The sequence below is a fragment of the Ptychodera flava genome (genome assembly GCF_041260155.1).
Source record: "Ptychodera flava strain L36383 chromosome 3 unlocalized genomic scaffold, AS_Pfla_20210202 Scaffold_25__1_contigs__length_14229661_pilon, whole genome shotgun sequence".
NCBI lineage: Eukaryota > Metazoa > Hemichordata > Enteropneusta > Ptychoderidae > Ptychodera > Ptychodera flava.
In genome coordinates this window covers 7,597,396-7,623,528 of record NW_027248279.1, presented here as the reverse complement: position 1 = coordinate 7,623,528, position 26,133 = coordinate 7,597,396, and the positions used below count along the sequence as shown (strand labels likewise).

General features: G+C 38.0%; 1 protein-coding gene across 1 annotated transcript in view; it reads right to left on the bottom strand.

Moving 5' to 3' along the window:
* Positions 1-12,610, bottom strand: part of LOC139125301 (uncharacterized) — a 61,691-nt gene extending 49,081 nt beyond the window's left edge. Inside the window, exons 1-2 of the mRNA XM_070691400.1 lie at positions 12,435-12,610; positions 7,691-7,827 (exon numbers count right to left, since the gene is read on the bottom strand). The gene's annotated coding sequence lies outside the window, so the exon portion shown is untranslated. The remainder of the gene's footprint in view (positions 1-7,690; positions 7,828-12,434) is intronic.
* Between the last annotated feature and the right edge of the window lie 13,523 nt (positions 12,611-26,133).

Sequence of the window (26,133 nt, the reverse complement as noted above, 5' to 3'; positions counted from 1 at the left end):
AAGCATGGGTAAGAGATCACTGAACTGGGGATTTCTAGTGTTGTTACCATGTCTATGACCATGGCTTCGTCGTCTTCTCGGACGAGAGTTGAACAAACCCATGACATTGACAGATTTCCCTCTAGGGCTTGATAGATTACCCACACCTAGAACATTGTCATTACAGCCATATGGCATAGATTAAGAATAAGGTAGTTGAAAGAACGCTACCTTGTCTTACACCTTAAATTGGAAAATGGGTAATTATTTGATACATAAGTACCAAGAGCAATTTGACAGTTTTGTCCATGAAACATGGTACGCAGAATTCGCAAAAGTTTTGCATTGAGGTTCATGGTGTATAGCTTGTAAAATAAACATTCCACCATAAAGAATCTAAAGCTTTATGAAAATCTAGGCTACACATAAATATTTTACTGCGTCTTTCAATATGGTGATAAATTGTCTCAAGAATGCAAAAAAGCTGCAGTAATGTTGCTTTGGCCGGATTGATAACCAGCTTGTGTGCGGTATTTTATTTTCAATTAGCCAAGGCTGTAAATTTTGAGAAATACATAATTCAAATAATTTGTACAACGATGGGAGTGATGAGTTTCCACTATAATTGGAGACGTCAAAACGGCTTTTGTTACCATCTTTAAAAATTGGTACCAAATACGCAGACTTAAACGAGGAGGGAATATATTCGACAGTAACCATTGCATTGAATAGGCGCATCAAGCAGTTCACTAGAGATGGTCTCATAATGTGTTTATATGTTAGGGAGACCGGTCCTACAGCTTTTCCACGTTTTAGCTTTCTAATTGCACATAAGATTTCTTCAACTGAGAAATGTATTGAAAGTATAATCTCGGTATTGTTATGACTTTCTTCCACAAGGTTGTCAAGTACGTCATCAATGTGAGCTTCAAAATCATTTGAAAAATTGTCATCTTCTGTTGGCTCGTACAACTTTTTAAAGTGTTCCGCAAAAGCATTAACAACAGAAACAGGCTCGGAAATTGTAGTATCGTTGACTTTCAAGATAGGAAAACTATCGCAATTGTTTTTCCTACACAAATTGACATTGCGCCGGAAGAGTGCTTGATCGAGCTCGATAGAATTTTCAATAAATTCGTACTTTTCACGTTCGTCATTTCGCTGTAGACGTCTCAATTCACGCCTAAACTCTCGTTTTGATTCTTTATAATTGCGGAAAGTAGCATGTTGCAGTCCTCTCGGTCTTCCAGCTTTAATCCATTTATTACGCAACTCCCACGCTTTTTTGTGAAAGGGTTGCACGTCCTTCCAATAAGGCTTTAAGTATGGTTTGAAACGAGTGGAGGGAATATTGTTGTCGGCAGTTTCATCACGCAGAGCATTAATTAATTTTGATGAGTAGCGATCAATGTCAACTGGACAAGACAGTATTTGTTCAGTGAAGTCGGAAGTGTCTAATTTTTCACGTAGTGAATTAGTGTACGATTCTGTGATTGTGATGCGCTCTAGTTTTGACCAAACTAAGCGTTTCTGGAGGGATCAAAATTCCGATTTTTTTCGTAATGAATAAGCTAAGAGAGCAGAGAATTGGGTAATGATCCGAAAGATTTAAAGTGTCGTCATCAAGTACTTTTCACATTGTCAATAAATCGATAAGTTGAAGTGGAAAGAGGACAAAGTCAATGGTCGACTTGCTCCGTCCACTAAAAGAGCAAAACGTTTCGACTGGACCAGTGCATAAGTTCAAGAGATTTGCTGGTTGCAGATCGCATGAGTCTATAAATTGACTAAGCGTCTTTTCACGTGTTGGGGTTGGGAAACCTGGCATACGAGGCCCAAACAAATTAGCATTGAAATCACCAAGGAATATGACGTCACCAACAGGCGAATATGTCGAGTAAAGATCTTCCAAAAAGTGAACATAGTCGACATAAGAGTCTACCGTGTAATTAACAGGCGATAGATATACAGCAAAGATAAAAATACATTTTTTCAGACGTTCACAGTTACTACAGTTAATTCGCAGACCAATGACACGGTCATCTTCTAAGTTTAAATAATCAACAGAAGGTAACATAGACTTTCTAATGAGGAAAGCTACCCCACCTTGTCCACGTAAAGAGAAGTCGGTAGTGCTAGCATCTAGAGCTCTGTCAGTTACTCCAAATGAAGTACATTTACAATCAACAGTGTCAGAAATTTCAATGAATGTGGAAAAAGCCAGTGTTCAGTAATAGCCAGAATATCGATATTTTGCAAAATTTTGGTAAGGTAAGGAACTGTAGATATAACACCACAGACATTCCAGCAACCCAATCGCAATGCATATTGTTGTGTTACAGGGACAAGTCATTAACAGTAGGAGAGAAAAAAGCAAAATTAATGGAATCAAGCTTTTAGTAGCCTTCATCAGTGTTTCTACGATAATCATTACTTGTTTTATCTATCTGTGCATTATTTGATTTCATTTGTTCGGAGACTTTTGCTCTCCCAGCCATGACCTACAGAAGACATTTGGTGGCCAGAAGTTGTCGGCAAGGAGAAGTTAACTTGATTAAAGGATACATTTATTTTGGCAGCTCCTTTGCGTCTGCTAGTGATAACTCTTATCATAGTAAATTGAATGTTGTTTTTGATCAAATGTCTCTCAATCTGTTCACGATTAGTGCCCTCCTTAATGCCTCCAAAGTACATTCTGCGGGTCTTTGAGCGAACACTGGTAACACCTTCAAATTCAAAATCAGTAAGCTGTCGTCGGTAGAGTTCTTGTCACGTATGCCACGTGGACGAACAGAAGTGGTCTGTTCAGACCATTCAGATACAATATCAGTGTTTATTTTCGAAGTCTCCTAGTTCCTTGCGATAGTAGACGAATCTGTTGACGGCACAGGTAATGATCGGGCTTCCATTGCGGAGGTCGCCGACACTGACGCAGCATACGATGTCGACTTTCTTTGTTGTGGACCTGGCGCACTGGTTTGGGTTATCACTGTTTGGCAAATCCTGCGAATTGAGATTCTTCGTTGGCGCAGAAGTCTGCTCAACACCAGACGAAATCAAGATGTCGCTTCCCGGTGATGCCACTAAGTTAGTGCTCGCCTTGATGCTTTCAGCGGATGTTGTTGTCTTTTCATTAGGCTGGTCAGATACACGTGATAACTGGGTAGATGGTAGGCACGGACTAGGCGAAGTGAATACATCTACTGGTTGACGCGCAGAATGTTTAGTTACTTTCTTTTCTAGGCTTTTTAGTTTCGATAAAGTCTGTTCATTCAAACTGCGTTGGATAACTAAGTCCGTTTGAATTTCTTTCACTTGTTGATTTATGAGCTTTAGTTGCGATTTAGAATTTGCTTCAAATGCTTGAGTCTCACCTCGATTTTACAAGTGCTTTTTAATCAGTCATTCTGACGAATCACTTTGACTGACTATCAAGTTTACAGAGATATTGGGACCATGATGTGAATGCTCCTGAATTTGATTTTGCAATTTCACTTAAATGTTGATTCACTATACATTGTAGTCTATGAGGAAACTATGAACAATATTTTTTCAATATAAAACTAGCTGAATCTCTGCATTTATAGACCCTTGATAATTGATATTAATGTACTTGATAGACTAGGGTGGTTACAGGTGCATGAGCGTGCAGGAAATTTGATTTTGGAATTTTACAGAAATGTTGATCCACTATACATTGTAGTCTATGAGAAAACCATGGATATTTTATCCCAATACAAATCTTGCAAAATCTGTGTATTTGGAGACGGTTACTTATTGGTATTAATGTACTTGATGAATCTGTGGCACATTGCAGTCAGTCCAGTTTTGGACACTCAGTTAGAAAATAGTACATGCAAACTATTAATTTTCAAAAATTTTCGCCGAGCACCTGAAGCACATTTCAGCCTTTATGAAATGGAGATTTTTTGTCACAAACAACTTCATCAGAAATACCTTAAAGCCTTTTTGACGATGGTACTTTACGGTCAACCATTTTTGCCCTGATAAATCCCAAGTTTAGCTAAAATTTGGAATGGTCATAAAAATGTTATATAATTAGGTATCAGTCTTACAGCGCCCTATTCTGGCCTTGCTCCGTACATTTCAATATTCAGTTTATATACTTGTGGTCTGCATGTAACCTTTGGCTCTATCTCCGCCATAATCGTCCCTCCCGCCCACCCTTACTTATCAAAGTTAACTTCATTTTGTAGGTTTTTAGGCCTTGTGTTAATCACTTACTTGACAGTGACTGTACTGTAGTTCAATTTTTGCAATATTCATCGTACTGTTCAATTCGATTCACTTGGAGCGGTTTATTTGTTTCAAGTCAAAGAGCGTCGCTATCATTTTATTAAAAACGGGCTCTTGCCCTAAACTGCCAAACATCGTCCTTGTGTGTTTCGCCATGCTTTCAGCGAGTTAAGACTAATCACTATCTCGACTTTTATCGAAGCCAATTAAAATAAGTAATAGTTTGACGATACCAAATTAACGACGTGAAACCCGAAGTAGAAATTAGGTCCCAACATTCTTATTTCCATTTATTGATTTAGGCGTGATCTGTTTTAAGAAATAAAGGTACTGGGCGGGGCACCGGGTGGGGGCGTGGTTATAATATGACGTGAAAACCAATTCAATAATCCATATCATATAAGGTAATAAATTACCAGGTCCTTTAGCGTAAAATATCCAACATAAAAATAATATATAAGGTAATGAAGGACCATCTTGAACTACGAATGCAATCATAAATGGTGGTACTAGGTGTCTGGAATGGATAAGCGTTCTCTGCTAGCATGCTACACCAGTCAATCATGTTCCCGAAGTGTCAATGTCAATGGCAACTAAGTTAAGCTAAGATAAGTTAAGCTATGAGATAAGGTGAAAGTTGGGAATACTATCATGCATCATTTGCGTGGCAGTTGTGTCATATTTCAAAACCATGTTCCCATATCTACCTGTCCATAGAATTTATTAAAAGATCTTCCAAAAAGTCCTGTCTCACTAACTTAAAGGCTAATGAAGCATGTCATACTCGAAAATCATCATTACACTCGCAAGCTCTACAGTATCTATGGAGTCCAGTGTAAAATCATCCGCTGGTGTAGCAGGGGCGGCCGAAATCCCTCTAACCTCGTAGGTAGCGACCATTGACAATCAAAGATCATCGAATTCGCCCACGCGTATATGAGGCTACCCACAATTTTCCATGATCTGTACAAACGAAGATCACTCACTGAACTGAAGCAAATTTATTCTTTACACAAAACAACTTAGTCCTATTTCAAAATTCTGGCAACATAGTTGGCAAGATAATTTTCTGATTTCTCACTGTGAATAATAAAAAGATCAATCCCTTTTCCATGGAGGAGATAGCAATTTTGTAATTTTGTCGTCATAGATTTTTTACTACCATACACAATATTTTCAAGGAAACTAAGGGAATAAGTTGAATCTGTATTGGCAAAAAAAGGGTATTGTTTTTTTTTTACTGTTCGTAACAATGGATATTTGCATGTCTGACAGGTGGTATGATGAGACCATCTTAGTTGCTGATAACTTTACCTTGAGAATTTACTCTTGAATTTTAAACATAATCAATAATCTTGGAACATAGTTTTAACAAATAATCCTGAACTTAAATTGTAAGTGAAAAGTTGTTAACAAACTGATAGGTAGCCTCACTTACAGTGCACGGTATACAGCCAGAGAACTTGACGGCCGTCGGGATTGTCGCTGACCAGAAAATAGTGCATTCCTGGTACATCATGCCCCATTATGTTCAGTCGTCGGCATGGCACTGACACATTTAAATTAAGAATTTCTCCGCCAATTTTTACACCAACGACGCTTATTCTACCAGTGCGTGCAGCAGCAGGTAGTGCAGACTAAAGTATGGTAGGCAAATGTTGGGGTGTTGTGTGGGAAAGTTGTGCTAATGAGAAAAACATTTAACAAAATTTTGGACGCTTAAAAAATACCTGTATCTTCCATATCAAAACCGTGACCCTATCATTAAGCTACTATTACATCTTTTTAAAATTCAAGAAACAAAAACCGCTGAGGAATGTTGTACTATTTGCATGCATAATGAGGATTTTACTTCAAATCAACACGCGCAGCCAGCGCTCATAAGTGACGGTTTGCCGGTTTTCTCCATAATGGGAAAAACAGATTTTCGTTAAAGCACTCCATAGATTTTCAATTTGTTCAGTCTATGCGTTCCTCATAAGTGTGATCATGGTCTGAAGGGAAAAAGTCGACTTCTGTGGAGTAGTTTTTCGTCAATCCCCGATGTTATGTTTCACCGCGACACGGTCCCTCGTGACCAAATACTAAGACGGTAGCTGCTGCAGTTTAAGAGTTTTGGATCTGGACGGACTAACATACATAAATACATACATGTACATACACACATGTACATACACACAGACGACATGTAAATGAGATGCAAATGAAATGATTCACCTTATACGATAAGCTCTCTTTGGTATAACAAATGAGAGCTAAAAATCTGATATGTGTTCTAAAAATGTGGTTCATCTGCTAGCCTAAAATATTTGAAGGGTCGAGGGCGGGCGAGGGTCACTGTTTTTGGGCATGAAAGTTGGGAAGGGTCACTCTTTTTCTTGCAAACACTATTTAAGGTCCCTTTTTTGTGCAGCGTCAATTTACAAAATACTGGCCATCCCACCTCTAATTGTAGGGGACAGCCTTTTAATTACCAAGTCAGGAGTCATGCCACATTGAACTTCTAAATGTCAACTCCACCTAAGGGCATCAGGGTGCAAAGGGTTATCAATCAAATAAGATGAAAAATCGGGGGCGGGGTGTCACATTTTACAATTGATAAAGGTGGTGTCAAATTCTCTAAATTCAATTTGGAAGGGGTCGCTCTTTGCATTTCATCTGTAGCTTAAGTTCCACCGACCTCCCCACCCCACCCGGTAAAAAAACAATGCTCCCTTACTTCGGTGCAGTTAGCCATGTGCACGCCGTGCAAGTTGAAAATAACAGGAGGCTAAGAATTTTACTTTGCCTGAGTATTACGTTTTATAAGGTCAATTTTCCACTACACTTGAATTTCTGGTCAAAACCTTAAACAAAATGCCGATTACAATCTTGAGCAGTCATAAAACAAATGCGGAAGTTAACGTACAGAGATCCCAATTGGAATACGATTCAATAAAGGCTTACTTTACTTACTTTACTTACTTTACTACAAAGCCAAGTGAGGACCCAATGTTTTCTTGAGTCTCGCCTAGAACAACACTATAGTATACATCTCTCACAAATAGCGTAGAGGCCCCACCTTCGACCATTCGACCACCCATGTTTCATCAGCTCCACTCGTTTATGTCAGTCAAATTGAATGTTGTCATTTTGAAGTTTTATTATTTGGACACATGTCAAAACAGATGACCGTTCTCGATTTCCGTATCAAGCGTGCATCAGAGAAGCAGGATAAAGAGGATCGTAAGTCATGTGTCACCCTTACATGTAACTTTAATAGCCATCAGCTACGACGTCAATATAGGAGCTTGCACGCGATGATTGGGATGATAACATATTTTTGCGACAACCTTATTCCTTAAATTGACGCAGGTAATCAAAGCCTGGTGCAAGTGGACGAAAAGTGATGTGCACAGTGTTCAGGTTGACCAAAAAGTCTAATTTTAATCCAAGTATGTAAATGTATACTTGCCTTCTCTGACTGACAGACTAGCATGCTTTTCGTGTTGCCCACTTTCTGATTGGATTTCATCCTCACTTTGCGAAGGTGGTTGCGTTGGCTCTTCGCATCGTACTGTCGCCCCGATGAGAATCATCCAATACAGTAGTCTATAACATGTAACATAGTTTGACTAATTGATAACACAGTATTCTATTAAGCTTATGAAGTGAATTTAGCGAACTGTAAAGATGAGCATTTGAATTCGTGAGTCTCTTTATGCATGGCAACCGATACCCTAAGGAAGTTCTGTTTTCTTGAAACTTTATCTTTTCCAAAATATTCCTAGTTCGATTTTTAGTCCACACTGACGTAGTCTTGGGAGACTAAGGTTTTTGTTATAACAGTGCGTCAGTGCGTCTGTTCACTTGTCTGTCATTAAACATTTCTCAGACATGTGTGAACCGACTTCTTTCAAAGTTGGTCCAAGAACATTGACCTTTGTCATACATATGCACATCAATTTATGCTTTTAAACAATCAAATATGGCCATCTCTTACGATATTTTCATGTCCAAAGTCACAACTAATAGACATCAAATCAGGTCCAATAATCGTTATCATTCAAGGTAACTATGAAATTTACCGGGTCCAAGGAACATATAGATGATGACAAAGGCAATGGGGTCATCTTGAACCACGAAATAGTGGTGGTACCAGGTGTCCGTAATGGGTAAGCGTACCCTCCCAGCTAGCCGCACCCGTCAACATTGACCCAAAGCGACAAATCCAGACATGCTTCAACCGATTTCAAGAACATTAACCTACATGTATGTCATACAAGTGCACAGTAAATTGTTTCATGATAAGATCCAACATGGCCACCAAGACCATCAAAGATGCACACATTTTTCACTCAGAGTCAACCCACTTTATCTTGCAACTTTCTTAATATTAGATGTGCTCATGCATCACTGGCGGGGACATGTGGACTTGTTTAAAACAAATGTGTTTGTATCAAAAACATGCAACAACTCAAGCATATTGGCTTGATATTGGAACATATGTGCCTTGCACAAACTTTTGAAAACGTATCGTGCCAGAAATGCATGGCCATTTGTCTAGCTCCGCTGTCAGCAATGCCGAGATTATAGCTGGCAATGTTTTCTTTGTATATTTACAGCGAGTTATCGGACGCTACTTGTACTATGGTCGTAATTTTAAAACCGACTTTTATACATGATTACATGTGGCACGTTGAAACACCCAATTCGGCTGAGGTATTTTGTTTTGCTTAGTTGTCACTGCTGTTGCGATTTGACATCAATATTCTCTTTAGATATCACTTGTTCAATTCAACAATTCACCCATAAGCTCATCAAGCCGTATCTGTATCGCAATTAATGAACATGACTCTGTCCTCTTCAAGGATTTGTAATCAAAGTATCCATTAACAAGTGGGGACTGTCTCATCAACGATGACTTGTATTTTGTTGCAACGTTCGTATCATGTTTGATTTAGTACAACTGACATCGCAAGGTCTCTGACCATTTTTTGCAATTGGCTTGTAGTAAAGCAAATTCGTTTGTGTTTTAATTTGTTACAGTACCTGATAGAGTTTTATTAATCTGGCATTAAACAGGAAATAAAAATCTGCTATTTGTTTTTATTTGGTACGGGATCTGAAAAGTTGATAGTTAACATTATTTTCATTGTTCAAAATGTGATTTACCTATGATTCTCACAAAATTAAGATTTTTGATGTTCGTATGTCATAATGTTGTTATGTAAGTCATTTTCCCCTACACTCATCATGACCTGAGTTTAATTAGTCTAGAACATTTTCAAGGTCACTGCCCATAACGACCTCACAACCCTGAAATCAATTAGTGGTGTTTGGAATGTTCTGCAAATTTAATTAGTTGTGTCAGAGAGATAATTTTAGAACAGTAATTAGCATGTCAATAAAAGTTCTAGATTGTTCTTATATGCTCGTATATAACCACATGGGTATAAATAGTGGACAGCAGGCTTGCAGTCAGACATTTTGGGATCGTGTCTCTTGCATGTTACTTCAAGTCTTTGGAAACTCCAGCAGTATTAATTTCAAGACTTTTCAAGACCTTCACTGCCACGCTGGATTTATACTGTGGACTTTGTGCAACTTCAAGCCTGCAAGCCAAAGGACTGTTCATTCATCCGACTGACTGTTACAACTCTGAGACTGGAGCTTTGCCGTCCCAGCTGAGATAAGTAGCCTGTACACTTTTATAATTTGTATTCTATCCCTTGACTTAGCGATTAGTTTTATTTTTCGTAATAAATTTCGTTTTATACGGAAACTGCTGAGTTCACCTTTTTGTTCGTTTTCTGTCACGTAACAATGTTATCTTGCTTTGAGGTTTGGTGCTCATAATCCCATTTTCATGTGCTTTCAATTAGTTTTCTGACAGTTAAAATGACCTTAGCAACTTTCACAAATGTTGTGCCAGGTTACATTAGGGAAATACTGCATTAAATTGCATGGTACCTGAAATTCAGATTCTTGCCTGACCAACTCGGGTGACAACAGAAGACTTTTAATCCCAAAGGTGTTAATGTTCCATTGTTACGTTGATCTTATCCAGCTGGTGCTATCATAGGAATGTCAGGCCTGTGACGACTCACTGAATACCACGGGCACATACACATGCTTCCACATGGATCTATGTTGACAGGAAAAAAAATGAACTCCCAATGTTTCAACGTCAAGTTATCTATTTTTTAAAACTTAGTCTCTAAAATAAGTTTTAGAAATATGGCGAAACTTAATATCGTTCTTCATTCATTTTCATTCAGCTTCCTATTTTCGGATGCTTCACTATGATCATATGCAAATGTGACCAGAACAGCATGCAACGTTCCTTTAACATAAACAGATTATTAATGCACAAGCTACCACCGGCAAACGTGTGCTAGTTGTTTTACTTCCAAGAGCTGTGGTATCCTGTCCTGTGACATCTCCAATAAATCACATGAATTGCTAGCCAGAAACCTTTATTGTATCAGTGTGGCCACTCTTACATGTCAGCGGGGAAAATTGTCAAGGCAGCTGACGTGGCTTATCGGTGAACCCTGGCAGAGTTATTGACACTGTCGACGATGGAAAAATTCATTGACTTTTCCTGGCTGGAGTAAAAAGTACAACATGACCCTTTCTCCTTATATGGATCGACCAACAAGCACTGCTAATGTTCAGGGTGAATATTACGCTTTGATTTAAATGAAAAATACCTCTGTGGGATTCAAACTTGCCGCATATGACGGCAGCCATGTTTGATTTATCGACGCACACATTTGCTTGCATTTAGGCGAATGCCTTTGGTGGCGACCGATATGCGTGTTTGATTTCTATCGACGCTGAGGTTAGAACTCTGGTACGTAGGATCGTTTTCCATCTTCTCGCGACCACTTAAATCACAATCGAAATTCCGACACTGCTTATTTCCGAGCTAAGATAAATTGTTTATGCTTCAAAGGCTTTGGAATTTACCAGAACTTGGTAGTGATGAGTGCATAAGTAGCACATCGCACTCACTTGACCCAGACTTGAATGTCGGCCGTTACTAAGTACTAGTCATAGATAGGTTTATTCGGGGTATTAATTTAGCCTTTTGTAGACAACAGTGCAACTCCCTTCATTTTTTCAGGGGGACATCAAAAGCGTTCTGCCAATAAAATCCTTATTTATTATTTTTTCATGAACATGAGAATTTGTCAGACCAACTTGATAAATATGTAAAATAATTTGAATTAAATTCCCCCTCGACATTTTACAAGAGGTCCACATGTCTCAACTTTCAAAATTACACTTTGTGGTGTACTGAGTGTGTTGTAGTTTTTCCGCCGTGCTTTGTCTCTCTGGTGATTTCCTTCAGTAAAAAATTCTTGGTGGTACATCTACACATGGAATTATTTCAGGAAGGTATTCTTGTTCATATCTGTTTTAAAGACAATTTTTAGTGAAACTGCGCAAACTGTGGCTTGCCAAATTGACTTCTACTTAGTAACTCATTCCAAAGGAGATATCTATGTATAAATCACGCTTGCTCACCCATCCCTTTAGCAAGGAAATAAGAACAAAAAAGATGTTTCTAGGGATTCAACTTGCTGTTAAATGATGATCCTGAAAGTAGTTCCGGCAGTGCCAATGTTTTGTTACACTACAGATAATCTGTTTGCAAATGTTGACATATATAGATGAATCCTCTAATAACCAAGTAGGGAAGTGAGGTATTTCTAAGTTAAGAGAGCTTTCCCGTGAAGAGGTTGTGAATGCAGTGATATTGAACGGTTTGTTGAGAGCAATAATATTTTGTGCAACGATTGAACAAGTTTGTGTGAATTCTCAGTACCTTAATACAATTATGTCACCTAAGTGAGTCATCAAAGTCTGCAGGCGGTCGACCATATTTTCAGTTTTGTAGATTACTACGGGTTAACACATAAGATTACAGAAGGCAAAAGTAAGTTTTAGTTATCCAGAAATATCATACCTTAACCCTTTCACCACCATGGTTCCACCCAACCCATTGTTATCAATGGTGATGTTGGACCTGTATACAGGGAACTGGGGTGAAAGGGTTAAATGACTAAAAAGACGAAAAGATGCATGACTTTATGTAATTTCAAATTTTATGCCATGAAAACGATCAGCAACAAAAATGGCGGCCGCCTGCGTCGCCTTAATGCCACGCACAGTGTGTGTAATTGTCACGGGTATGTTATCAAACTTACGTCATGGTGATTCGTTTGTCCATTTTTTCAACAATGTCTTGTCACATGGAAGATTGAGTTAGTTCACTGATAGGCAATATGAGGGGTTTGGTGAGACCAAACCCGACGAAATGCTTCCTTGCTATAGCGTTGATGAAATGTAGACGTGCTTGAATCAAGATACAAACAATCGTGTTGCTATGAATAGGATTGATTTTTGGTTGTAGTATACTTCCTCGTACGGAAAGTAGTACCTAATTTTACACCTAATGACAATGTAGAATACGAAAACTCTTACAAAACCTAACATATTATATCAAAACAACCAAATATATTAATCATCTCATGCAAGTATAACTTAAATTAACTCTTCTTCGGTAGGCCTTCCATCTCCTTGTGATTGGAAGCCTAAGTCTTGCCACGCAGAGCTGTTTCTTTGGCAAACAAAAGGTAAAGTAGGGTATCTTTGTGTGCACAGGTCATGCAGATACTGTGTATGAATACTTCGTCGCCAGCCCATGACCTCATTCACCTCAATCTTGTACAATGGCTCAATAGTTTACAGGGTTTGATGACCATTTCAAGGACAAACATGCCTAGGGCCATTTCTCGTGCCATCGACTCGTTTCTGTTTTGTATAAAATGAGAAAAGTCTACAACTTGTAGTTTTGGCTCAGAATATTTATGTGGAATCACCGCAACAAAGCAAGACTATAATTCAGCGATGATTTTCTAGTGACAAAGCCTCTTTCAGGGTATATTTCCGGATGGACCATTTGATTTCTGGGGAGGGAGTTGTACCTCAACGATTTTCTATAAACGCTTTACAAAACAGCAAATTTATTAGAATGATTGGTATCTGGGCACCAAAGTTCAAACTTAATGCAATCAGAAAATAATTTTCTGCAGAACTATTTGATAATTGGAAAGCTACGCTATCCTAAGTCAACTAGGTAATTTTGTCATAAAGTACAAAATACGGCTAGTTTTCAATCGAACCCACAACATACGGCATCAGTCGCCTAGCGGAGAGGCCACAGAGAGAACCGCTCGGCTAAATCCCCACTCTCAAAAAGAGTGTTCAATAGCCGGCTTAGTTGTTACATTTTCAGACTGAGACCGCTCCACACGTTGTAGAGTTCGTGAAGCACTCACTCACGCATGCTCACTTTCACACATCGCACATACAAACTTTATCGAAGCGAAGCAACGAATACATCGCTTTAACCGGGCGAACGATAACCTCGGGGACAATTCTGTCCACCAGCAGAGCTACCAACCCAGAGTAGAAAATACGGCTAGTTTTCAATCGGGTTCGAACCCACAACATACAGCATCAGTCGCCTAGCGGAGAGGCCACAGAGAGAACCACTCGGCTAAATCCCCACTCTCAAAAAAGAGTGGTTCAATAGCCGGCTAAGTTGTTACATTTTTCTGACTGAGACCGCTCCACACGTTGTAGAGTTCGTGAAGCACTCACTCACGCATGCTCACTTTCACACATCGCACATACAAACTTTATCGAAGCGAAGCAACGAATACATCGCTTTAAACCGGTGAACGAACATGAACATCGAGGAACCAGCAAAGTGAATTTCAAAAGATCTACATAAACTTTTTCGAGAAAGATTTTATAATTCTATGAATAAAGAAAAACAAAAAGTTACAGAGAAATAAGCGATCGTTGGATGTATTTTTTCAGGATTTGTATATATTTAATATCAAAAGTATCTGGGACTGTTTTGGAAAGGCCCGTATGATACACCCTCACACGGAACACTAGTTCTGGTTATTTCCAATTTAGCAACGCTACACCATAGAATATGTCAAATAGGATTGAATGAAACGGCAGTGTCTCCGTTGCAATAATGTAAAGACCAGTAACACCCTCATGCAGTTTAAAAAGCCTTGTGCTAAACATCAAGCAGAGACATTGACTTAGCTAGATGTATCTCTGAATTCATCTCTGAAGGTTGAAATAAAGTCAATGATATTCATTTGCAAAGATATACATATTTTGACATAAATAAAGTAATTAAATGTTTAAGGCAAGTAACTGTAATGTTTAATGATGTTTACTCAGTATTTTTGTTCAGTGTCACAATACTTTGTTATTTTTACGTTTCATGTTGACGTTCTAAGAAATATAGCCATTGCATGTATACACTGCATTGTTATTGTTGTATACCATTAAAATTTATTCTTGACATAGATCCACAAGTGCACAATATTATGCACTTCACAATGTAGACTTGTTGTGTTCAGAAGCTGAATACTGAGAATTTAAATAAACTCTCCAAAGTGGAACAGGAAATAGTTTTTGATACATTGAACATTTAACTCTGAAAAAATCATCAATAGCTACCGTTCCTGTCACTCGAAGAAAATTGTATTTAACAAAGACTGCACGACAGATGTCAGAAACATATAGATAGACATACAGACAGACAGCTAAACAAACGACCAAAAATATAAATGATTTTGCATGTTAAATATTCTTTGGTTTAACATTTCATGGTAGTAATATAATGTTGTTATAAATGATAAAAAGAAGAAAAGTTTTTCAATTTTAGGTTTTCAAGCAATTCGACGGAGTACATGTATTTTTTTTAATATAGTAGTATATTCAAAACTAGTAGTTAATAAACGATTGTGTTATGAAATTTCATAGGTAATCGTTTTAATTTCATTACCAATTACAAACATTAGTCTATGCAACACCCCAAAACAAATATACAAACAAATAAACACAAAACAACAAAAAACAAGTACGCTAACTAAACAATCATCTTCTGTTTAGCCGATTTCAGTTTCCGAAAAACGCGCTATGGAACACTTTGATACTTGTTTTATCATTTTTAATCATTGATATAATAAAACTTTCATAATGTATGTGGCGAACACAAATATCACCATAACACACGTCAGAAATTGAATTGATTATTTGACGAACTGCGAAATCTTGCAAACTGAACCTGAATTTTACATTTAACTTCTCTCTTTACAATGTTGCAAACTTGAAGGCAATAGTCATAACCACAATTAGCAAAGGTTCAAGTCTTAGACTGATTCAATGTATCAACCAAGATCATGCTCAGGTTGAAGGAAATCGTCATATGGCATTTCGTCATAATACTAACCTTAATTTCCTAATTTAACCACAGTAATTCAAAAGTATACACGTGTCGCCATTTAAAGAGATAATTGCACATTCTAATTAGTGCACTGTTTCGGTCAAATGCGCGAAAAACAATCAAGTTATTGTAAAACGACTCTGTCCTTTGTTTATCCCAATACTGGACGCTCGGTCACTCAGAGCGGTAGTCGGCTTCTGACCAAGGAACAAAAAGTCATTCATTTCGATAATAGTTGACTTTCAATGGTCCTGTTTTCCTAAAGACCAACGGTGATGCTCCTGTTTCTTCGATATATCGTATTATGGAGCATAACATCGAACAAAAATAAAAAATTGGTGACTGATTATCCAGCTTACTCAATAAATGTGTGAATAGAAATCGCCGTCAAGGCTTCAATATTTTATCCTTTCCTCTGTTCCTCATCAAGTTGAATCTCTTGACTTATCATGACGTTGTATCCCTTCCAAATCGTGATTTACGTAATTTACAGTTTTTGTTGTATAATAAGTAAAGCGTTCTATGTAGGGTTGTTTGTCCTGTCTCCGGATCTATTTATTTATTAATCTTTATTTAAACTCGATAACTCCATAGGTGAAACTCCTCTTTTTATGGAGGTCGAATAGACAAAAGAAAATCATATTGCAGCACCAACTCGAAAACACAAGAAACACAGAATTACAAATATCAGAAAATAAAAAACTACGAAGAGGCATCAGACAAGTAAATAGAATACAGAAAGTTGTTACAAGATTTCTTTAAACTAGTCAGTGACTCGGAGTCCCTGATTGATTTGGGGAGATTGTTATATTCAGACACGCCGCAACAGACAAGGTGTTTTCATAAAGAAGTGTGCGTGCTTTGGGAACTTGAAGGAGGTTCTGATTGGAGGAACGAAGTGATCGGATATAATTATTGAACATACTGGTTATATAGTTAGGGGTTAGATTGTGAGTTGCTCTGTAAATTTGGGCCATACGGTTAAAACGGAGTTTCAAGTTAATCGGCAGCCAATGAAGCTGAGTATACATTTGATAAGTGGAAAGAGGCGGAACAGTGTCAAGAATAAGTCTCATTGCACGTCTCTGTAGACGCTCCAATGCATAGATATTGCTATTGGAAGTAAAGCTCCAAACATTAGAACAGTAATTGATGTGTGGTGAGATGAAACAGTAATAGAATAGCTTGCGTGAGTGGAGAGGAAGAAATTTTTGATGCGTGCCAAAAGAAACAATTTGGAATTGATTTTGCTTTCAATGGTTGAAATGTGTTCACACCAGTCTAGGTTATTAGAAATAGTGACCCCTAGTAACCTCTCTGATAAGACGCGGTCAATAGTTTTACCAGCCAAAGTGAGGTTGAAGTTTTCACTGTCAATGTGCTGTCTCTTCAGAGAAGTTGTGATGATCATTGATTGTCTTACAAGAATTGATACAAAATTTTTGATAGTAAGACACCAATTGTCAACTACTTTTAGATCAGCATTCAGGTAAGTAGATAGTGTTTAAGGACTTGTTTGAAACATGAAGTGTTGTGTCGTCTGCAAAGGAAGTACAGGATGAATTTTCAAGGTGAAGGGGCAAATCGTTAACATAAATAATAAAGAGCAATGGCCCCAGTACGGAACCTTGCGGCACACCGACTATGACATCAACTACATCTGAGTTAGTACGTTTAAACTGCACAAATTGTTTACGTGTGAGTAAGTATGATTTAAGCAATGACAGGGTATGATCAGAACAACCATTGATTTTTAGTTTTGACAACAACATTGTGTGATCAACGAAATATAACGTTTTGCTCAGCCAACGATGTTTCCACGATCGATTTCTTTAGTCCATGAGATAACCAGACCACAAGAGTACTTTCACAAGAGTTTTTGGCGCGAAATCCAGATTGATTTGAAAGGAAGAGATTGTGTGTTTCCATGAATTTTACAAGGTGATTGTGAATATGGCGTTCAAGAAGTTTGGAAAGCACAGGAAGTACACTTATTGGCCTGTACCGTAGTTACCAGGTTCATCTATTGGACTTTTTTATAGATTGGACTAACACGAGCAAATTTCCATAAAGATGGAAACTGACCTTTGGTAATGCAGCAGTTAAATGCATACGTTAGGGAAGGTGCTATACTGTTGGCTGCCAACTTTAAGAATTTGGATGGTAATAAATCTGAACGGGAAGATTTCTTACAATTTAGAGATTTGGGTTGGGGAGAACAAAATTAAAAGACATTGGTGGGATGTGGAAAATTGAAAGAGGGTTATTTTGGATACTGACGAAATCTGACATTTTTCAAGATTGACTGGGCTACTGTTACATTTGGAAGACAGCTTGTTGATGGTGTTGATAAAGTATTCATTGAATGTATTTGAGATGTGTTCAAGATTAGTGAAAATATTTTTACCTGATCTAAGTTTGGTGGGCGTACTTCACAATTTTGATGGAGCAAGTTCGCGAAATGATTTCCAGTACTTCGATATATTCATGTCACGAGATGATAGGAGATTGTCGTAGTACTGTGATTTGGATTTAAAAATAAGATTTTTGACTCTTTTGACTCTTTTTCTTAAGTGTCTATAGTCATCAAAACATTATATGATGTTCCAGGAGACTTGGTGTAAGTCTAAGAGAAGGTCGTCTGGATAACGAGCATTAGGGTCCTTTGTCTATAGTAACGGTCAAAGTTTGTCGCGGATCGAGGACATTGAAGTCGATAGTGAAGCACTACAGCTATGATAAAGACTTTCAGGAGTTGAAAGGTTCCCATTTCCGAATGACTATTACATGGTTTAGATGAAAACAATACACTGGGAGAGACGAAAGTTACCATCAAGACTTGAATATTCTACCTACTGCTTCTTGTCATATTTTGCCCTCCATTCGTTGTCTTAGTGACAGAAACATCATCCCCCAGAGAATCAGTGATATAGACAGGGAAGACAGAAACCACAAAAAGCGTATCAATAAGGTTGGTGACAATCTATACAAATAAACATTTAGCGAAGGTATTTTTCCTTGTCGAAGTATACACGAACGTAAAAGCAGAGGAAGTGTATTAGCGTTAACTCCAAATAAATCAATTATCTGAACAAAGCGTTCAATTTCAAGGTAAACAAAATAGCCAGTGCAAACAAGAACAACTACGAGCACCATGGATTAGGGATTGTGGCTTTAAGCAAAGTGTATGTATATTTCTTTCGGACTTGGCTATCCGTCAACAACCGGAACAGTTTGTGAAAGAGTCTTTCCCAAAGTTAACGAACTTCAGTCTGAATCTTGGTCGCGTTTCAACCGACAGTCTTGTACAATTACATGTACTGGCGAGTTTGAATTACTGCCCTCTATGCCATGCTATTGTATTTGCTTCCCACATTATAGGTCAACGTTTGACTTTATATTTTTAATCCTGCACAAAAGAGATGGAAATGCTTCTGTAAGAAATGGAAAATTATATCAAAGGAAGATTTTGAGTTACATTTTCCTTCTTTGTAATAACACAGTATACAGAATGTGAGAACATCATTTTCTCCGCGGAACGACACTTTTTAGAAGATTCTTCACCGTAAATAGGTATTCTACTATAAAAGTATGCTCTTCTGGGACCTCGAGCTCAGTGATATGGCAGTCACGATTTTTACAAAATCATTAAAATAATTTCAGAGTCCCTGGGCGTAGAAACCTATATCGCTAATTAGTAAACGAGTGGGGAGGGTGTCCACAGGGCCTAAGGGCATACGTCTCCAATGTGAACATCTGTCGTTGTCTTCAGAATCCCCGGAGACCTGATGAAGTAATGTTAGCACGAGACTACATTATTTCCTTATATAAATGCTAGTCATTGTGGCAGGTAAGAAGTGAAGCCGTTGATTATTATGATGGCAAACGTTTTCTTTGGTAAGCAGAAGTGTTAAATATAGACAATATGGCTTATTGACATTACAAACTTGTAAATGTTTGAAATAGCACCTAAAGTTACCGGACAGAAAGTAGAAATTGCTTGTAACTGCAACAAAGTCCCCGTTATAATGATTTTACATTTTTAAAGGCAAAATATTCAATTGACATATCTGAAAAAAAAACAGCCATCAAGTAATAATGGTCATACCGCTCATATTTATTGCTTTTCGGCACATATGGGAGGTTATTACATCAATTCAAAGTTTCACGTGAATGCCATTTGTCAGATTTAACATGAATGATTTTTTATTGAGAGAGAGAGAGAGAGAGAGAGAGAGAGAGAGAGAGAGAGAGAGAGAGAGAGAGAGAGGAGAGAGAGAGAGAGAGAGAGAGAGAGAGAGAGTTGCACAAAGAGCTGTTGGTTTATAATTATGACAACAATGTCATGTTTTCAACAACCAAATTAGAGAAGAAAGGGCTATATTGTAAAGGAAATGTTGGCATTCGGTATGTAAAGTAGTACTAGCCCCGTCGGTCAATGAAATCTTGAATTTTCCTTTGGGATGATAATATGACTTTGTCAGGGAGTTACTAATGTATTGCTGTGTTGTCTTTAAGCGTTCAAGAAAACAAAGGAAACATCGCGAAAAATCTATTTACGAATAATCTTATGAGTTGTGGCAGACAGACCTTTTACACTACCGTGTACCCGTGCCACACAGATAACGTGATTTGATTGGGTTTTTTTGCGTGCTTTGTACCATGGCAAAGTCGGGTCGTCATCATAACAACTACATGTACGTTTGCTGTCTCAAAATAAGATGGATGTGTGAATGCATGTATGTATTAATGTATTGGTGGATGAATGGATGGATGGATGGATTGATGGATATTTGAAATCTTTCGCCATCGGCATGAGTGTAGAAGACGATGCAATTTTACTTCGCTATTTTTTCCTATCTCTTTCCCATCCCTAAGCATTGTTTAAGAGATTAGACTGTAAGATGCCATTGTGGAGTTTCATTTTACACTGTGTAATCGAAATAATTGGATTCATTATTCTCAACAAAATGATAGAAATGGCTGAGCTAACGGGAGTGTGAGGCACAGATGAATGCACACGCTCTTGTATCTCCATAAATGTCAAGTCATAATTTCCCCCTCTGTGCACAATGGACAGGGTGGCAGTGTTCGTACACACTGTGATTTCACAGGTAGTTGTACAAATCAATATCTGATTCATTTCAGAACTGTTAACCACTTTCTGGTGAACGACCGAGCGCAAAGTCCGGAAGGATAGACGTGGTGTCGTCACAGAATGGTGCTACCAAGTATTAAACAGGAACCTGAAGAGATCTCATCGGAAGCGGGTCAATGAAAATCACAACGAGATTCAAAACGAGAACCATAACATGGCTGCAAACGGTCGCAAGGAAGCTCACCTCACGCGTGAAGACGAAATCGCCGACGCAGGGCCACTGCCAAGTATAGAACAGCGCATGCGACCAGGGAGAGAATAAGAGTCGAAGCTTTCAATGTTGCGTTCGGAGAACTTCGGAAACTTCTTCCGACCCTTCCACCAGATAAGAAACTATCAAAAATGAAATACTGCGATTGGCAATTTGTTACATTTCCTATCTCAATCATGTCCTTGACGTTTAACTAATTACCATTGAGCAAAACGACAGCAATTAAGCTGATGAATTAAGGTACCCGAGGGACTCGAAAGTTTCCGATGAAGTCTCATTGTTATGGTGTTCAAGGGCACGCCACTGATTGACATTTGAATTTCAAATGTCATGCTAGTTTGTTCTAAAACTCTGAACACCAATCAAATTGTAGTATTATGATTAGAGCGGAAATGACGTATTCATACGGGTTTTATTCAACTGTCATATCCTTTGAGCAACATGGTCGAATCAGCAAGAACTTTATTTAAATGAAATATCCGGGGAATAAGACGACATACTAAAAACAGTACACTATGTATTTGTGTAAATAATAAGCAAGCGATATCGCTGATTCGTCTGTAGTTGCCAAACAACTGTCTACATATGCCAAACTATAGAAACTATGTAATTACATTAAAAAACAATTGTTCCGCAAAACTTTATGAGAGATGTACTTCTCCAAAACGTAAATGAATTTATTTGTCTGTTTGTTGTATCTTATCTCTTTGATTTTTATGTGCTTTTGAAGTGCCCTGCGGCAAAAGATACTTAATTGGAATTTCCTTGTTTTCGAATCTGCCAGGGCTGGGATATGTGCAATATTCTATAATCAGGGATTCTGTGGTAGATTGATTTAGATCGCCACTAGATCATCCGGATTAATTTCAAATGAAAATTTTGAAGGAAGTTATTTTAATCTTGTTTAGTGAAAGTCTACGGTTTACTGACGTAAAGAGTATGCTATGTCTGTATTCTCTTTCTGACTGGAATAGCATTTCTATATAGTAGCAAAAGAGAACGCCAATAACAAGCAAGGGCTGCATCGTCCTCGTGATCAGACAGCACTACACTACACTACACTACACTACACTACACTACACTACACTACACTACACTACACTACACTACACTACACTACACTACACTACACTACACTACACTACACTACACTTCTCTGACACTGCATTAAGGGGTGAAACATTTGATATATTGGGGGGGGGTCTGGAAGATTGATGAGGTAGCATTATTTTTTACCTGATCCATTGTACATTATTTTTCCCCACTACTCTCCCATCTTTTTTGTCGAGCGTTCTCTGACTGAATTTTTTTCAGTGACATTTGCTGGGAATCTTTTGGGTTTTTTTTTCGAAAATCTTCCAGACCCCCAGGATTAAACAGCCTAACAGAATTATCAAAGTCTTTGTACATGTTTTACATAATTGAGAGGGCTGCCAGTATTTTTCCCAAACGAGATTGTGACTTCTTTGAATATAATTCCACAAGAAAGGAAGCTACTGATCGTGATCAGGTGATAATGTTCTTCCTAATTTCCGTTGATACACTGGATGAAGAATTAGCGAGCGGGTCTGTGTACCTACGGAATGATCGATCTGCACTAAAATATATCTACCATTCGAAAAGAGATCTCTGGCATCTTTATCGTACTTCTTCCAGCATGCACAGTCTTTACAAATACAGCGGCACTTTCACGGCATTTCAAAATCTGACGTACTGACTGTCACCTGTTGTAATTTATGATAGGTGAAGCGTATCGATCTTGCATCACAGTAAAAGATAATCAGACCACAACCAGACTGTGGATTTGGAAATGATCACGGCGTTCGCCCTATTTGATCAGTAAAGTAAAGAATGAACGCATAGAAAAAACTGTAATAATAATTTACCGTAAAAACCTTTCATGTGTCACTGTCATACTTTTTTCCGATTTGACAATTCATATTTAGGAAAACGTCAAGACTGAAGATGCTAGTCCAAGCCTGGACAGCGAATACAATTAAAAAACATTTAGTTAGATATAAACAGTTCGAGCGACGTTACCATATCGCTGCCCTGCCTGGAATATGTATAGCAAGTTCCGCACCATGGACGTATGAAACTAAGGGACTTAGGGACCGTGGATAATTAAATCACACGCACGGTAAACGCAACTTTAGCGGGGGAGGGGGTTTGGCTGTATTTCGATTACCGTGCGCAAACATCGCACTACAAGTTTTCATATCGCAACATCTCGCTACACGTTTTTATGTATCGCAAAATATCGCCCTACATTGTTTGGCGTGTACCAGGCCAGTACGGCACCGGCGCTACACCAGCATTCTTTTGACATACATGTGAATCAGTGCACGAGTAAAATAACGTAACAATCATTTTGGATACACTGTTTCATTTCATTCTATTGGTTGCGTCATTGTTGAGTTGGCACTGAACAGAGATTGACGGGGTATTGGGGGGGGGGGTCAGTAGAGTATGCGTGATTTCATAGCGACGTTTTTACCGATTGTTTGATGCAGATACAGAATGAGACTTGGTTGGATTTTCTCACTTCCAAACTTTCGTTTCGGGGAGGGGGAGGGGGTTTGAGGACAAACGCACTTAAGTTTCGTGTACCGTGCGCACGTTTTAATTATCCACGGCCCCTTGCTAACGACCATTTGTGTGAAAATTGAAGGCAAGTCATTGGAGGTGGTGCAGTACGGTTCATGCTACACACTGAGCAACAGCATGAATTGGGTTTAGTGAAGGTCAAATGGCTTCAGCCATACAGTCTCAGACCCACAAAGTGTATTAGATACAGTGTAGTAGATGTGGAAGGACATTCTACTGCTGCACAGGGTTGTTCCTCATTCCAGCGACGATTATACAAATCTTCGGACCTAAATACGTTATGATAAAATGTAACAAGTAAGATGAACAACAAAATCATTGACGATATAGCAATGTCTGTATCACTTGCACCAACACTGCTGCAGACTGAAATATGATTAATTTATCAAATCAAAAATAGATAAGGGAAGCACTCAAATAATTATTTCCGTCCTCCGTAATCTAATAAAGTTTATTATTTCCATAATGAGAATTATATTTCATTGAATTATCTCGCTGCTACGCCCCAGGTTCATGTTATTCCATGGGACGCTTAGACAGTGACTATGTCCAAACGAAGTGAGGTCAGAGGGTTGTCAGGTAATTTCATGTTTTCTTGGGACGCATTTCTAGGATCCAGCAAAGGATTTGCCTATGTTTTCCGTGTTTAATTATGAGACATACAACGAAGACATACTACGCGTACGCAGACTGACGGGTTTCCTTAATCACCTTTGACCCTGATTTAGAAATCATGTGTATCATTTCTGTAACAAGCTGTATTTTGGCATCAAAGCTGTCACTTGTTCCACCTCACCACCATTCAACTGCAATACTTAGAATTGCAAAGACGCATCCTCTCTGACATCAAAAGTTACGATAACGTTGCTGGATCATTGAAATATTGTAATAAATTGCTGACAAACATAATAACTTCGTTCTATTGGGAAATCATACATGAAAGACTTCGATTTACTGACGTATAATATTTATAATGTATATTATCTCTTTGCAGTCACATGCACACACGTGCACTGCCATATATAGCAATATGGTTTTCCAGAAATTGTCAAACTCAAACATCAAAATGTATAGAAGTCTCTTTGTTTTCATGTATTGCGTGATGAAACAAACAACTGAAATGATTAAAGTGAATAAAGAAGGTTTTGCAAACTTTTCATCTTGTCTTGCTAATTAAAGGACAGCGGACAAAAACGGGCAGGAGATTTTAGACGGAGATTTTGTAGCTGTCGATGTTTCGTCCGTTGATGCAGTGGACACATATGAAATCCATTCCGTGCAATTCGAATGTCTCGAGTGTCTCCAAAGGGACATAAAGCACAGAAGAAATGAATGATCCAAGTTTCAGTTCAGCAAGTATCAGTGTCTGGCTCAGGTGGTCAAGTCTGACTCTCACATCTCTCAAATAACTTATCTCCATAGTAACGATGTCTTTTTAATCTCCGCGTTTGCTTGGTGGAATGACCAATTAGCAGAAACGCTTCAAAACATCTGAGACACAATATCAAGACTTTCCGTCAAGAGAACATGAAAATGCAGGCAGTTGTCGCGAAAGATTTGTTTTCAATATGTATGTATGTATGTATGTATGTATGTATGTATGTATGTATGTATGTATGTATGTATGTATGTATGTATGTATGTATGTATGTATGTATGTATGTATGTATGTATGTATGTATGTATGTATGTATGTATGTATGTATGTATGTATGTATGTATGTATGTAGTATGTAGTATGTATATGTATGCATGCACGTATGTACGTACGTACGTACGTACGTATTATGTATGTATGTATGTATGTATGTATGTATGTATGTATGTATGTATGTATGTATGTATGTATGTATGTATGTATGTATGTATGTATGTATGTATGTATGTATGTATGTATGTATGTATGTATGTATGTATGTATGTATGTATGTATGTATGTATGTATGTATGTATGTATGTATGTATGTATGTATGTATGTGCGTACGTGTGGTGTGTGTGTAGGTGTGTAGGTGTGTGTGTGTGTGTGTGTGTGTGTGTGTGTGTGTGTGTGTGTGTGTGTTGTGTGTGTACGCACTTACGGATGATGCGTAAGCGTGACATAGATACTTTAAACAATACAATCGTAGTACCATGGAAGTACAATCACGCACAAAGGTAGGTAATCATTACAACGGAGTTAATAACAGAGTTGTTATTAAGTAACGATGGAGAAGACTAAAATTATAACACATAGTTCGCTCTTTCTCCGTGATTGCTACTTTTCAAGTGACGTTACGATGAGAGATTCACTAAGCTGTTTAAAGTTGCAAAAGAACAAGCTATTGGCGTTAATATGATATAAGACATTGCAAATCATCGTTGCATTCTTATCAATCTTCATTTGAAGTGGGAGTGGTTCAACCGACTGTAAAAATATTCTTATTTGAAAACGTTACTCTCGTCTGTCCATATTTGTTTTTTTGAAAACTGAAAGATTTTTATTGTAGTTATCAAAATGATTTTAATACATATCTTATTGAATCTGAATGAAAAAATTACATTACAGAAGCCAATAAAATATTGAACATTAATCATACATTATCATTATCATGTGTCATGTCTGTTGTGCA